This window comes from Hemitrygon akajei, chromosome 12, assembly GCF_048418815.1.
Source record: "Hemitrygon akajei chromosome 12, sHemAka1.3, whole genome shotgun sequence".
NCBI classification, from domain to species: domain Eukaryota; kingdom Metazoa; phylum Chordata; class Chondrichthyes; order Myliobatiformes; family Dasyatidae; genus Hemitrygon; species Hemitrygon akajei.
Genome location: NC_133135.1, coordinates 105,382,241 through 105,395,335, shown reverse-complemented (window position 1 = coordinate 105,395,335; position 13,095 = coordinate 105,382,241). Strand labels below are relative to the sequence as shown.

At 45.2% G+C, this 13,095-nt stretch overlaps 1 protein-coding gene across 1 annotated transcript in view; it reads left to right on the top strand.

Annotated features, from left to right (window-relative positions):
- Positions 1 to 13,095, top strand: part of ppp1r14ab (protein phosphatase 1, regulatory (inhibitor) subunit 14Ab) — a 102,375-nt gene that overhangs the window by 61,850 nt on the left and 27,430 nt on the right. The window lies entirely within an intron of this gene.

The following is a 13,095-nucleotide window of genomic DNA, read 5'->3' as shown; positions in this document are numbered from 1 at the left end:
TGTTCTCAGTATTATTTATATTTTATTTGCACAATATTCATAAATACTCTCACTTTACTTCAAAATACAGCACAGTGGCTGCCCAATTATACTCGTGACCAATTCACCAACTAACCCGTATGTCTCTGGACTGTGGGAGGAAACCCACGGGGAGAATGTAAAGAATCCTTTGGCAGCTGCGGCGGGAATTGAACCCGGGTCACTGGAGCTGTCGTAGCATTGAGCTAACTGCTGTGCTTTATTTTTCTGTAGATGCCTGCAGAAAGAATTGAATCTCCGGGTGGTACATGCTAGCGCCCATGTACGTTAATAATTGATTGACTTTGACTTTGGATGGAACTGGAAGGGCCGTGAGGTGCAGGGCCAAGGACCTAGTGCTGGTAGGGGGTGATTGGGCTGGGCAAATCCATTGCCCCCACACAGAATATAGAACATTACAGCACAGGAAAAGGCCATTAACCCCACAGTGTTGTGCTGAAGCAGCTAAAAAGCAAATCAAAAATCCCCAAACACTAATCCCTCCTCCCTACACCATGTCCATATCACTCCATCTTCCTCACATCCATGTACCAATCCAAACATCTCTTGAAAGCCTCTGATATATTTACCTCTACCACCATATCAGGCAGTGCATTCCAGGCATCCATTATCTCTGAGTAAAAACGTACCCCTCACATCCCCCTTGAACCTACCCCTCTCACCTTCAATGTACGCCCTCTGGTATTAGACATTTCAACCCTGGAAAACAGATACTCCCTGTCCACTCTATGCCCCTCATAATCTTATAAATCTCTATCAGATCTTCTGTCAGCCCAGCCGCTCCAAAGAAAGCTCCCCACAGTTTGTCCAGCCTCTCATGATAGTACATTCCCTCTGAACCAGGCAGCATCCTGGTGAACCTCTTCTGCTCCCTCTCCAAAGCCTCAACATCCTTCCTCTAGTGGGGCGACCAGAACTGTACACAGTACTCCAGATGTGGCCTGAGCAGAGCTTTATAAAGTTGCAACATAACCTCCTGACTTTTGAACTCAATGTCTTGACTAATAAGAGCAAGCATTCCGTGAGCCGCCTTAACCATTTCGAGCCATGCAGCCATATTCAGGGAGCTGTGAGCTTGGACCCCAAGATCTCTCTGCTCAGCAACACTGTTAAGGGTCTTGCTCAAATGGCCTTGATTGTCTCCAGGCTCAGGAACAGTTTCTATCCTGCTGGTATCAGACTCCTGAATGGACCTTTTGTACAATAATACTGACTCTTGGCCTCACAATCTGCCTCATTATGATCTTGCACTTTTATCGTTCACCTGCTCTGCACTCAGCCTGCTTATCATTTCCATCAATGCTGCCTGACCTGCTGAGATCCTCCGGTGTTTTGTGTGTGTCGCTCAAGATTTGCAACATCTGCCACATCTCTGTTGTTTGTGACACTAGACTGACCTTATTGTCGACCAACACTGTACTTTCTCTCCAACTGTAATACTTTATTCTGCGTCCTTGTACTAATTCTGGGTGGTGGGGTGGAGATGCGTCTCTACTGAAGGAGGTGTATGACACTCCTTCCCTCTGCTATCCTGCAGGTCACCCTTGAGCAAGGTGTAGCACCTGCTTAGCCCCTATCCACCCCCCAGTCAGGGTCCCATGAAGCCAGGGGAGCAGGTGGTGGATGGTTGTACGAGCAGCCGGTGCATATCACAAGTCCTGGCTATGGCAGTAGTTATGGGGGATTTCAACATGCAGGTGAACTGGGAGAATCAGGTTGGTGCTGGACCACAGGATAGGGAGTTTGTAGAGTGTCTTCGGGATGCATTCTTGGAACAGCTTGTACGAGAGCTGACCAGGGACAAGGCTATTCTGGATTTAGTGTTATGTAATGAACAGGATTTGATAAGTGATCTTGCAGTAAAGGAGCCATTAGGAGGTAGTGATCTTAATATGATAAGTTTTTATCTGCAATTTGAGAAGGATAAGGGCAGCTCGGAGGTGTCAGTGTTGCAGTTGAACAGGGGAAACTATGGAGCCATGAGGGAGGAGCTGGCCAAAGTTAACTGGATGGATATCCTAGCAGAAAAGACAGTGGAACAGCAATGGCAGGTATTCTTGGGAATAATGCACAAGGTGCAAAATCAGTTCATCCCCCGGAGAAGGAAGGATTCAAAGGGGGGAAAGGGGCCACAGTGATTGACAAAGGAAGTCAGAGATTGCATAGCATTAAAAAAGGAAGTATGACAGAGCTAAGGTGAGTGGGAGGACAGATGATTGGGAAGTTTTTCAGGAACAACAGAACTTAACTAAAAAGGCAATATGGGGAGAAAAAATGAGGTACGAACGCAAGCTAGCCAGGAATATAAAGGAAGATAGCAAAAGCTTTTTTAGGTATGTGAAGAGAAAGAAGATAGTTAAGAACAATGTTGGGCCCTTGAAGAATGAATTGGGTGAAATTGTTATGGGAAACAGAGAAATGACAGAGGAATTTAATGAGTACTTTAGATCTGTTTTCACTAAGGAAGACACAAGCAATCTCCCAGATGTATGGATGGGCCAAGGACATAGGGTAACAGAGGAAATGAAACAGATTGACATTAGGAAGGAAACGGTGATGAGTAGACTGATGGGACTGAAGGCTGACAAATCCCCAGGTCCAGATGGTCTGCATCCTAGGGTACTAAAGGAGGTGGCCCTGGAAATTGCGGATGCATTGGCAATCATTTTCCAATGTTCCTTAGATTCAGGATCAGTTCCTGAGGATTGGAGAATGGCTAATGTTATCCCACTTTTTAAGAAAGGAGGGAGGGAGAAAACAGAGAACTATCGACCTGTCAGCCTGACATCGGTGGTGGGGAAGATGCTAGAGTCCATTATTAAGGATGAAATAGTGGCATATCTAGATAGCAGTGATAAGATTGGGCCAAGCCAGCATGGATTTACCAAGGGTAAATCGTGCTTGACTAATCTGTTGGAGTTTTTCGAGGATGTAACTAGGAAGTTAGACAAGGGAGATCCAGTGGATGTAGTGTACCTCGATTTTCAGAAGGCATTTGATAAGGTCCCACATAGGAGATTGGTGGGTAAAATCAAAGCTCAGGGCATCGGGGGGAAGACATTGACATGGATAGAAAACTGGTTGGCAGATAGAAAGCAAACGGTAGTGGTGAATGGGTGTTTCTCAGAATGGCAGGTGGTGACTAGTGGGGTGCCACAGGGCTTGGTTTTGGGACCACAGCTGTTTACAATTTACGTCAACGATTTAGATGAAGGCATTGAGAATAACATCAGCAAATTTGCTGATGATACCAAGCTGGGTGGCAGTGTGACATGTGATGAGGATGTTAGGAGAATTCAGGGTGACTTGGATAGGCTGGGTGAGTGGACAGATACTTGGCAGATGACGTTTAATGTGAATAAGTGTGAGGTTATCCACTTTGGGAGTAAGAACAGGAAGGCACATTATTATCTGAGCGGTGTAGAGTTAGGTAAGGGAGAAATACAAAGAGATCTCGGAGTGCTTGTTCATCAGTCACTGAAGGTGAATGAGCAAGTGCAGCAGGCAGTGAAGAAGGCTAATGGAATGTTGGCCTTTATTACAAAGGGAATTGAGTACAAGAGCAAGGAAATCCTCTTGCATTTGTACAGAGCCCTGGTGAGACCACACCTGGAGTATTGTGTACAGTTTTGGTCTCCAGGGTTAAGGAAGGACATCCTGGCTATAGAGGAAGTGCAGCGTAGATTCACGAGGTTAATTCCTGGGATGTCTGGACTGTCTTACGCAGAGAGGTTAGAGAGACTGGGCTTGTACACGCTGGAATTAAGGAGATTAAAAGGGGATCTGATTGAAACATATAAGATTATTAAGGGATTGGACAAGATAGAGGCAGGAAATATGTTCCAGATGCTGGGAGAGTCCAGTACCAGAGGGCATGGTTTGAGAATAAGGGGTAGGTCATTTAGGACAGAGTTAAGGAAAAACTTCTTCTCCCAGAGAGTTGTGGGGGTCTGGAATGCACTGCTTCGGAAGGTAGTGGAGGCCAATTCTCTGGATGCTTTCAGGAAGGAGCTAGATAGGTATCTTATGGATCGAGGAATCAAGGGATATGGGGACAAGGCAGGAACCGGGTATTGATAGTAGATGATCAGCCATGATCTCAAAAGGGCGGTGCAGGCTCGAAGGGCCGAATGGTCTACTTCTGCACCTATTGTCTATTGTCTATTGAACATTGAACATTGACACCAGACAGACAATCTCTGAAGAGTATTGATAATGACTGGGGTCACCCGTCTTGTAAAGACACTGCCCAGAAGAAGGCAATGGCAAACCACTCCTGTAGAAAAATGTTACCAAGAATAATCATGGTCATAAGACCATGATCGCCCACGTCTTACGACCATGATACATAGTGATGATGTCATACAACACGGTGCATAATGATGATGTCATAAGACATGGCACATAATGATGATAATGTACTACCTCAATGCACTGTGTGTAATGATCTGATCTGTATGGACAAGCTTTTCATTTTATTCAAAGTATATTTCTTATCAAAGTATGTATGCAGTATACAACCCTGAGATTCATCATCAGCCACAAAACAAAGAAACACCATGGAACCCGTTCAAGGAAAAACATCAAACCCCCAATGCACAAAAATGGAACAAATCGCACAAACGGCAGAAAAAAAATGAGCAATGAACACAGAATATAAAACATCAAACCACAAAGTCATTGTAACAGACCAGGCGTATTTGTTTCGGTTCAATCTAGCACTGTGTCGTTCATGACCTTCTGGCTGCCCAGCTAGGCCATCACGATCAAAAATCTCACAAAATAGCAGCAACAGGGAGCGACCGGAAGCCAGAAACACATCCTGGCATATGTGCCAGTAATAAATACAAGCCGTAAAGTTTTACCAGTTCAGTAATTCTCTTTAATCAGGAGTGGGGATTTAGTCAGTTCCAACTCTAAAGCATGAGACTCAATCTCAGGGTCATGGATTTGGGCCCCACGTTGGGCGCTGTTTTCTTAGGACGGTGATGAGGAGACTAGTGAATTTGTGGAACTCTCTGCTCAGAAGAAGTAGAGGCTAACTCATGAAATATATCAAAAACACAGATTTTTGCATTGTTAGGGGAATTAAGGGTTCTGAGGCTTTATAAAACACTTGTGAGCAGTAAGAAGTGATGTGGTAGCATTGGAGAGGGTCCAGAGGAGGATGATAAGAATGGTTCCGGGTTAATGTATGAGGAGCATTTGATGGCTCTCACCTGGTCCTCGCTAGAGTTTAGAAGATTAAGGAGGGATATCATTGAAACCTATCAAACATTGGAAGTCCTAGATAAAGGGGATATGGAGAGGATGTTTCCTACAGTGGGTGACTCTAGGACCAGAGGGCACAGCCTCAGAATAGAGGGACATCCTTTTAGAACTGACATGAGGAGGACTTTCTTTAGCCAGAGGGTGGTGAATCTGTGAAATTCATTGCCAGAGGCAGCTGTGGTGAGGCCAAGTCATAGGGTATATTGAAAGCAGAGTTTGACAGATTCTTGATTAGTCAAGGTATGAAAGCATACAGGGAGAAGGAAGGAGATTGGGGCTGAGAAGGAAAATGGATCAGCCATGATGAAATGGCGGAGCAGACTGGATAACTTGAAGGCCAAGTTATTGGGTACATTTAAAGAGGAGGTTGATAGATTGGTAAGAGTGTCAAATGTTACAGGGAGAAGGCAGGAGAATAGGGTTGAGAGGACTAATAAATCAGCCATGATAAAATGACAGAGCAGACTCGATGGGGCGAGTGGCCTAATTCGGTTCCTATGTCATTCAGTCTATAAGGCATGTGGGTCGGTGATTCCGATGGCCGACTCCTGCTCCAAGTTGATATGTCCATTAGCAACCCCATAGATGGCCCGATTCCTCGCCAATTTCACCGACTGAAGTGCCATGGAGACATCAGACCAGCGAGCGGTGTGTGCTGCTGTGGGAAGAAGGCCGCTGTACTCCAGCATTGTCTCGCTCTCTCTCCTTGACGGAGAGTGAGAACCCGTCACGCCTCAAGCTGTGGGCTCGGACAAGTGGCACAGAAGATTGTAACGTCGGAACAGCAAGCTCTCGCGGGAGCGACACCTCTCTCCCCCGCTGGAGAGAGAGAGAGAGAGAGAGAGCCTGTTTGAGATACTGAAGTGTTGGGATGGACTGTAATTTTTGATGACCTCCAGCTCAGCGTCTCTTTGGGGCTTTGCTGTTGTTTGCGTGGTGGGGAAGGAGGGGTTGGAGGGGGTGTTTTGGGTTACTGATGTTTCTACCATTCACTGTATGGAGTTTCTTGTTTCGTGGATGTCTGTGCAGAGTAAGAATTTCAGATTGTATACCTTATCACATTCTCTGATATTAAATTGAACGATTTGAACAAGTTGAACGTGGGCACCCACCTGCATGAGGCTCAGGATGAAACCTCTGGTAATCACACGCACAAATACCCGTACAGGGTGTCCGAGCGTTTTATGAATATTACCATTGTCTTGAATTACACAATGAGACACAGTGTTTCTTTTGATTAATGGCGATTTACTTCATTTGTTTAAAACATCTTGATTTAATTGTTGTTAGGCTGGAAGTGTGTACTCAAACTAGAAGTGAGTTAAGCCAGAAATCCCATCTGTTCTCTATTAAACTCTACTGCTGGTGTCACAACACAGTCTGCTTGGCGGGGTGGCGGGTGGTGGGGGGGTGAGGGAGATGTTTAATAGTTTCCATCATCGAAATCATCACCCACGCGGCCAATGAACCTGGTTAAGAAAGAGACAGTTAACCATGGGAGTTATCCATTAAAATGCTTGGGGCGGGGGGATGTGCAGAGGAGAATTCAAAGTTCAAAGTAAATTTATTATCAAAGTACAGATGTGTCACCAGAGAGATTCACTCTCTTGCAGGCATTCACGGTAAATACAAAGAAACACACATATATATACCTAAGACTTTTGCACAGCATTGTACAACCTGGAGTTTGATCTTCTTGTGGGCATTCTCAACAAATCCATGATAGAATACTAACCATAATAGAATCAATGAAAGACCCCACGTGACAGAGACAGATAAACAGCTAGTGTGCAAAAGACGACAAACTGTGCAAATAGAACATGAAAAGAAAAAATAATAATAGTAAATAAATAAGCAATAAATATTGAAAACATGGGATGAAAAGTCTTTGAAAGTGTGGATGAGTGAAGTTACACTCCTTGGTTTAAAAGCCGGACGGCTGAGGGGTGATAACTGTCACTGAACTTGGTGGTGCGAGTCCTGGGGCTCTACGTGCAGAATTCACTCCGCTTGGCTCTGGCACATTTCTCCAGATGTACTGCGGTGAGCTTTCCGACTGCTACATCACTATCTGGTCTGCACAGGATCAGGCAAAGCTGCAGGGAGTTGTCATCTCAGCCAGCTCCATCGCGGGCTCCGCAGTATCGCGGGCAACTTCAAAAGGTGACTCTTCAGAATCCATCATTAAGGACTCCCGTCACCTAGCACATGCCCTCTTCTCATTGCGATCATCAGAGAAGAGGAACAGGAGCCTGAAGAGACACATTCAACATTTTAGCAACAGCTTCTTCCCCTCTGCCGTCAGATTTCTGAATGGACAATGAACCCACGAGCGTTAACTCACTATATTTAGACTCTTTTTGCACCATGCAATTTATTTTGTATATATTTTTTTCTTATTGTAATCTATAATATATTTTTATGTATTGCATCGTACTGCTGCTGCAAGACAACAAATTTCTCAGCCTCTGCCGATGAGTGTAACCCTGATTCTGGACACCACCCGGACTGCAGAGCCTATCTGGAGAGGATAGCCTGAGTGAGTTCGGGCTTTCCTCTTTGGAGAAAAGGAGGATGAGAGGTGACTTATTAGAGGTGTCCAAGATGATACGAGCCACAGATCGAGAGGATAGCCAGAGACTTTTTCCCAGGGTAGAAATGGCCAATACCAGGGAGCATAATTTTAAGGTGATTGGTGGAAAGTATATGGGGGTGTCAGAGTTAAGTTTTTCTCCACACAGAGTGTTGAGTGCTTGGAACACGCTGCCCGGTGCTGGTGGTGGCAGGTACGTTAGGGAGAATCTTAGAAAGAAAGATAAAGGGCTATGTAGGAGAGAAGAGTTAGATTGATATTAATGAGTTAATAGGTCAGCACAACGTCCTGTCCTGTTCTGTTCAGTGTTGTAAAATAATACAAAACATCACAATGGTGCAGCAAATAGAGCCATGACCTCCTCACAGCCTGTCCTGATTGGCCACCCCTTCAGTTGACCTCCTCACAGCCTGTCCTGATTGGCCACCCCTTCAGTTGACCTCCTCACAGCCTGTCCTGATTGGCCACCCCTTCAGTTGACCTCCTCACAGCCTGTCCTGATTGGCCACCCCTTCAGTTGACCTCCTCACAGCCTGTCCTGATTGGCTACCCCTTCAGTTGACCTTTGAATTCTATTGGCTCGCATTTCTTTGGCTCTTAGGGGTTCATATTTCGATATGCTTGTTTAGTGAGTTGTCAGAACCATGCCTCTAAAAGTTCTCATGCCTGCTTCGTGTTTGATTGTTTGTGTCAGAAGTGAATTCCTTACTTAGTGAAGCCCCATCGCTTCTACTGCGGCATCGGCTACCGATGGCAGCTCGTCAGAGTCCTCAACCTTGGGCCAGCCTTTCACGTTGTCTCCAGGTGTAGCCCATCGAAAGTTCTCTCCCAGGGAATGAAGTCTTTGCAGCTTCTATTAGTTTCTCTGTGGAACACAGAAGCTAAAAAGCAAATCAAAAACACCCAAACACTAATCTCTCCTCCCTACACCATGTCCATATCACTCCATCTTCCTCACATCCATGCGCCTATCCAAGTGTCTTTTAGAAGCCTCTAATGTATTTGCCTCTACCACCATACCAGGCAGCACATTCCAGACATCCACCACTCTCTGAGTAAAAAACTCACCCCTCACATCCCCCTGGTACCCCCCCTCACGTTCAATGTACGCCTTCTAGTATTAGACATTTCTACCCTGGGGAACATACTCTCTGTCCACTCTATCCATGCCTCTCATAATGTTGTAAACCTCTATCAGATCTCCCCTCAGCCTTCAGACCAAACAACCCAAGTTTATCCGGCCTCTCATGCCCTCTAAACCAGGCAGCATCCTGGTAAACCTCTTCTGCACCCTCTCCAAAGCCTCAGCATCCTTCCTATAGTGGGGCGACCAGAACTGTGCACAATACTCCAGATGGAGCCAAACCAGAGTTTCATAAAGTTGCAACATAATCGTGCGACTTTTGAACTCACTCAACAAACAAAAGCAAGCATTCCATAAGCCTTCTTAACCACCTCATCAAACCTGTGCAGCCAATCTCAAGGGGCCATGAACTTGGACCCCAAGGTCTGTCTGCCCAGCGACAGTGTACTGTTCCCTTGCATTTTCCCTACCGAGGAGCAGCATCTCACATTTATCTGGGTTAAGCTCCATCTGCCATTTCTCAGCCCATATCCTGAAACTGATCTGTATTGTGCTGTATTCTTTGCCAGTCTGTAGCACTGGGTTTTTACGGGGTGGGGTTGCTAGCCCCATGCCCAAACCTCCTCCTCCTCCTCCTCCAGCCGGGCTTGGGACGGTTCCACTCTCTCGACCTCGGAATCAGGTCCAGTGGTACGAAAGCGTCACAAACTGGGGTCTTCCCTGGTTTCTGTGGACGGCCGTGACATCTTCTGAGCCTCGTCAGGCCCTTCGCTCTCCGCGGAGCGTTGCAGGACGGCCTTCCTGGCCGTTGGATCTCACCGTAGATCTCATCCACCCAGTCTGCCGGAGCTGACTTTGCATGCTGGGACAGGCATGTCCCTATCTCACCGGGCTCTGAGGCCACTGGTTACCCTCCCCTGGTTTAACCAGAGTGTGGCTGCATTTTACCATCAGGCTCTTGAATAAAAGGGAACAACTATATTCATTTGCCAATCCATTGAGATGTTCCCACAACCAATGATCTCACTTTAAAGACTCTTTATCCCATTATCTCATGTTCTCGTTATTTATTGCTATTTATTTATATTTGCATTTGCACAGTTTGTTGTCTTCTGCCCTCTGGTTGGCCTTTCATTGATCCAGTTAGAGTCACTATTCTGTAGATTTGTTGAGTTTGCCCACAGGAAAATGAATGACAGGGTTGTAAATGGTGACGTGTATGTACTTTGATAATAAAAATTACTTTGCACACAGATGTGTAACATTGTATTTGTGCAGAGGGAGAGTGATGTGGGTCTGGGTAACCCGCTAGAAGCTTAAAGACTCCAGATAGCACTAGACAACAATTTTTTCTCAGGTGTTGCTTTCTCAGATTTTTCTGTTTCTGGTAGACTGCTTGAAGCTGAAAACAAATATACTTTCAGACCACTTGAATCATGTCGGAATTTGGAGAAACAAGCAATTAACTTCTATTGAATATAAAGAAGAAAAACTGTTTATTAAAGAAGAAAGACTCGTAGCAAGAGAAATATAGCTCCTCCTCGTTTAACAAAGGACACTTTTGATGACAACATTTCTGGTTGATCTGTAACCCTTCAAGAATATTCTAATGTTTTCATTTCTTTTTCCCTGGCTTAAAGCCACATACAGCTGACCGTGCTGGAATTCCAGTTTCTCCAGATAAATCAACACATCCTCACACACAAGATGCTGGTGGAACACAGCAGGCCAGGCAGCATCTATAGGGAGAAGCGCTAAATAAATTTGAAAGTCTCTTTCCTTTCGGTTAGTCCTGACGAAGGGTTTCGGCCCGAAACGTCGACAGCGCTTCTCCCTATAGATGCTGCCTGGACTGCTGTGTTCCACCAGCATCTTGTGTGTGGTGTTGTTTGAATTTCCAGCATCTGCAGATTTCCTCGTGTTTGCTCAACACATCTTCAATGGTTTGTCCTTGCGCCTTATGTATAGTCATAGCAAAGCATGACTGTATCGGGAACTGGCTCTGCTGAAGAGGGACATCTTCCCCTTCTGATAAATTGAGAGTAATTATTGGGATCATGACAATGTCATTTTTGAATGCACCAATGTTTATCTTTGCTACGATGAGATTGTCATGCAGTTCTTCCACCATCATTCGCGTTCCTTTGCAAAGCCTTGGTGGATCCAAGTTCCTCATTGAAATGATGGGAGATCCCGTCTTCAATTCCAGTTTATGTGGAAGCAATCCAGAGAGTTCGACTGAATCAAGGAATTCTGTTGGAAAATGAGTGGTGTTAGCTCCTTCACTTACGGCATTGAAAGAACAGTATTCTTTCATGATTCCAGGGAAGTGTCTAATGCATGTGAAGTTTATTTTTCGCATCATTTCATTGAGAGGAACTAAGATAGAGTTCCTCGAGAACAGTTCTGCAGGATTGTCGAATGTCGGGTAGATGAAATCAATGCATTCTTCCATAGTTTTTGCTGGCAGAATCATATCTTCAGGTAATTCGATTTCATCGTTTTCATTTTTCTCAATCTTGTCTTCTCCAACATCCAATAAGAACACAGAATATCGCCCTTCTCCCTCACTCAATTGCATGTTTCTCTTCAATTGAAACTTGATGAAGCTTCTCCATAAGTAGGATTTTTTATGCATGAATTCTCCACATCAGCATCATTTGCACATTTCACAACTGCTAGAAGCTGATGGAAATCGCCACAGCAAATGGTTAAAGTACCCCTGAAGGCCTCATTCTTGCCACATACATCACAAGAGTCCAGTCCACGGCCTTCAGAGCTCTCCTTCCTAATCATGGGGCACTCATCCCAGACAATAAGCCCAGACATCCCAGACAAAAAGCCTTACTTTGGAGTAAATTTGCATTATTGGTTTTTTTAATTGATGTTACAAAGGGCATCTTCATTGACTTTGAGGGGTATTTTGAATCCTGAATGCGCTGTCCTACCACAAGGCATCAATGTTGCTGCAATACCTGACGATGCTACAACAATAGCAACACCTCCATCTCCCCTAACTTTGGCGAGGATCATCAATGAAAATCATTGAAGAGAGATTCCTTTCCAAGCAGTTGCACACATATTCATATACTTCTCTTTGATCATAATTGAATAGGGACTGCTCCTGTGAAACAAATTCCTGCTGTTCATCTCTGTTGTATTGTAGTTCCTGCAATAATTACAGATTGCCAGCACTTTGAGTAATTGTACCGTTTTTTGGTGTTGGCAGGTTATATTCTTCAAGTGTTTTGCCCAAGTTCTGAAGTTTCTCTTGGAAATACAGATGCCTGTCATCAATCATGATATTAGGATGATTGATAGTTCTCCTCTCCATGAATCATGCACTTTGCCTTGCCCTTTCTCTGTGGATGTATTGTCATTGAAAGCGGCCACTGTCATCTTCAGCAACTCTCACAATAATTACTCTTTGGTGCATATTCTCAAGTTGATCTTTTCTCCTCTGTCTCTTCCTCTCTCCCCTTCCTCTGTCTGTTTTTGTCATTCTGGAGACATGCATGCTTCTTCTCCTCTGTCTCTTCTTTTTCTCATCTTTTTTGTCCTGACTCTTTGATCCTGGAGTCGTGCAGCCCTGGCCTCATCCGATTCCTGTTCTCTCCCTCTCTTTGCCGCTTCCCGACAACGTTTGGTGTCATCTCTTGACCATAATGTCCCCCTTCTCTTTCCACGCGGCATAATTAGGCTGTCCATATTTTTTTCACCCTGATGCTGGATAGAAGATACGAAGCAGTAACACCAAAGCCTCCAGGATTCTGATTATTCTTGGTGATGTGGTTGGCGCTCTCCTAAATGGACGTGATAGCCCTGTCCTTTTGCTGCGGTTGGTGTTGCTGCTGTGAGCATTGTGAGGCGCTGCTGAGACTGGCCGTGTGTGTGCGTCGTGGTGTGGCGTCACGGTTTCCATGGAAGGTAGAATCGGCTCTGTGAGCATCGTGAGGCGCTGGTGAGGCGGGCCGTGTGCGTGCGTCGTGGCGTGGCATCGCCGTTTCCATCATGGCAGACATCGGCTCTTGGGTGAAAGCGAGGCTGTTGATTTTGGCGAGTGAGCAATTTTATACAAGTATATAACCCTGAACTTTTCCTGCATTCT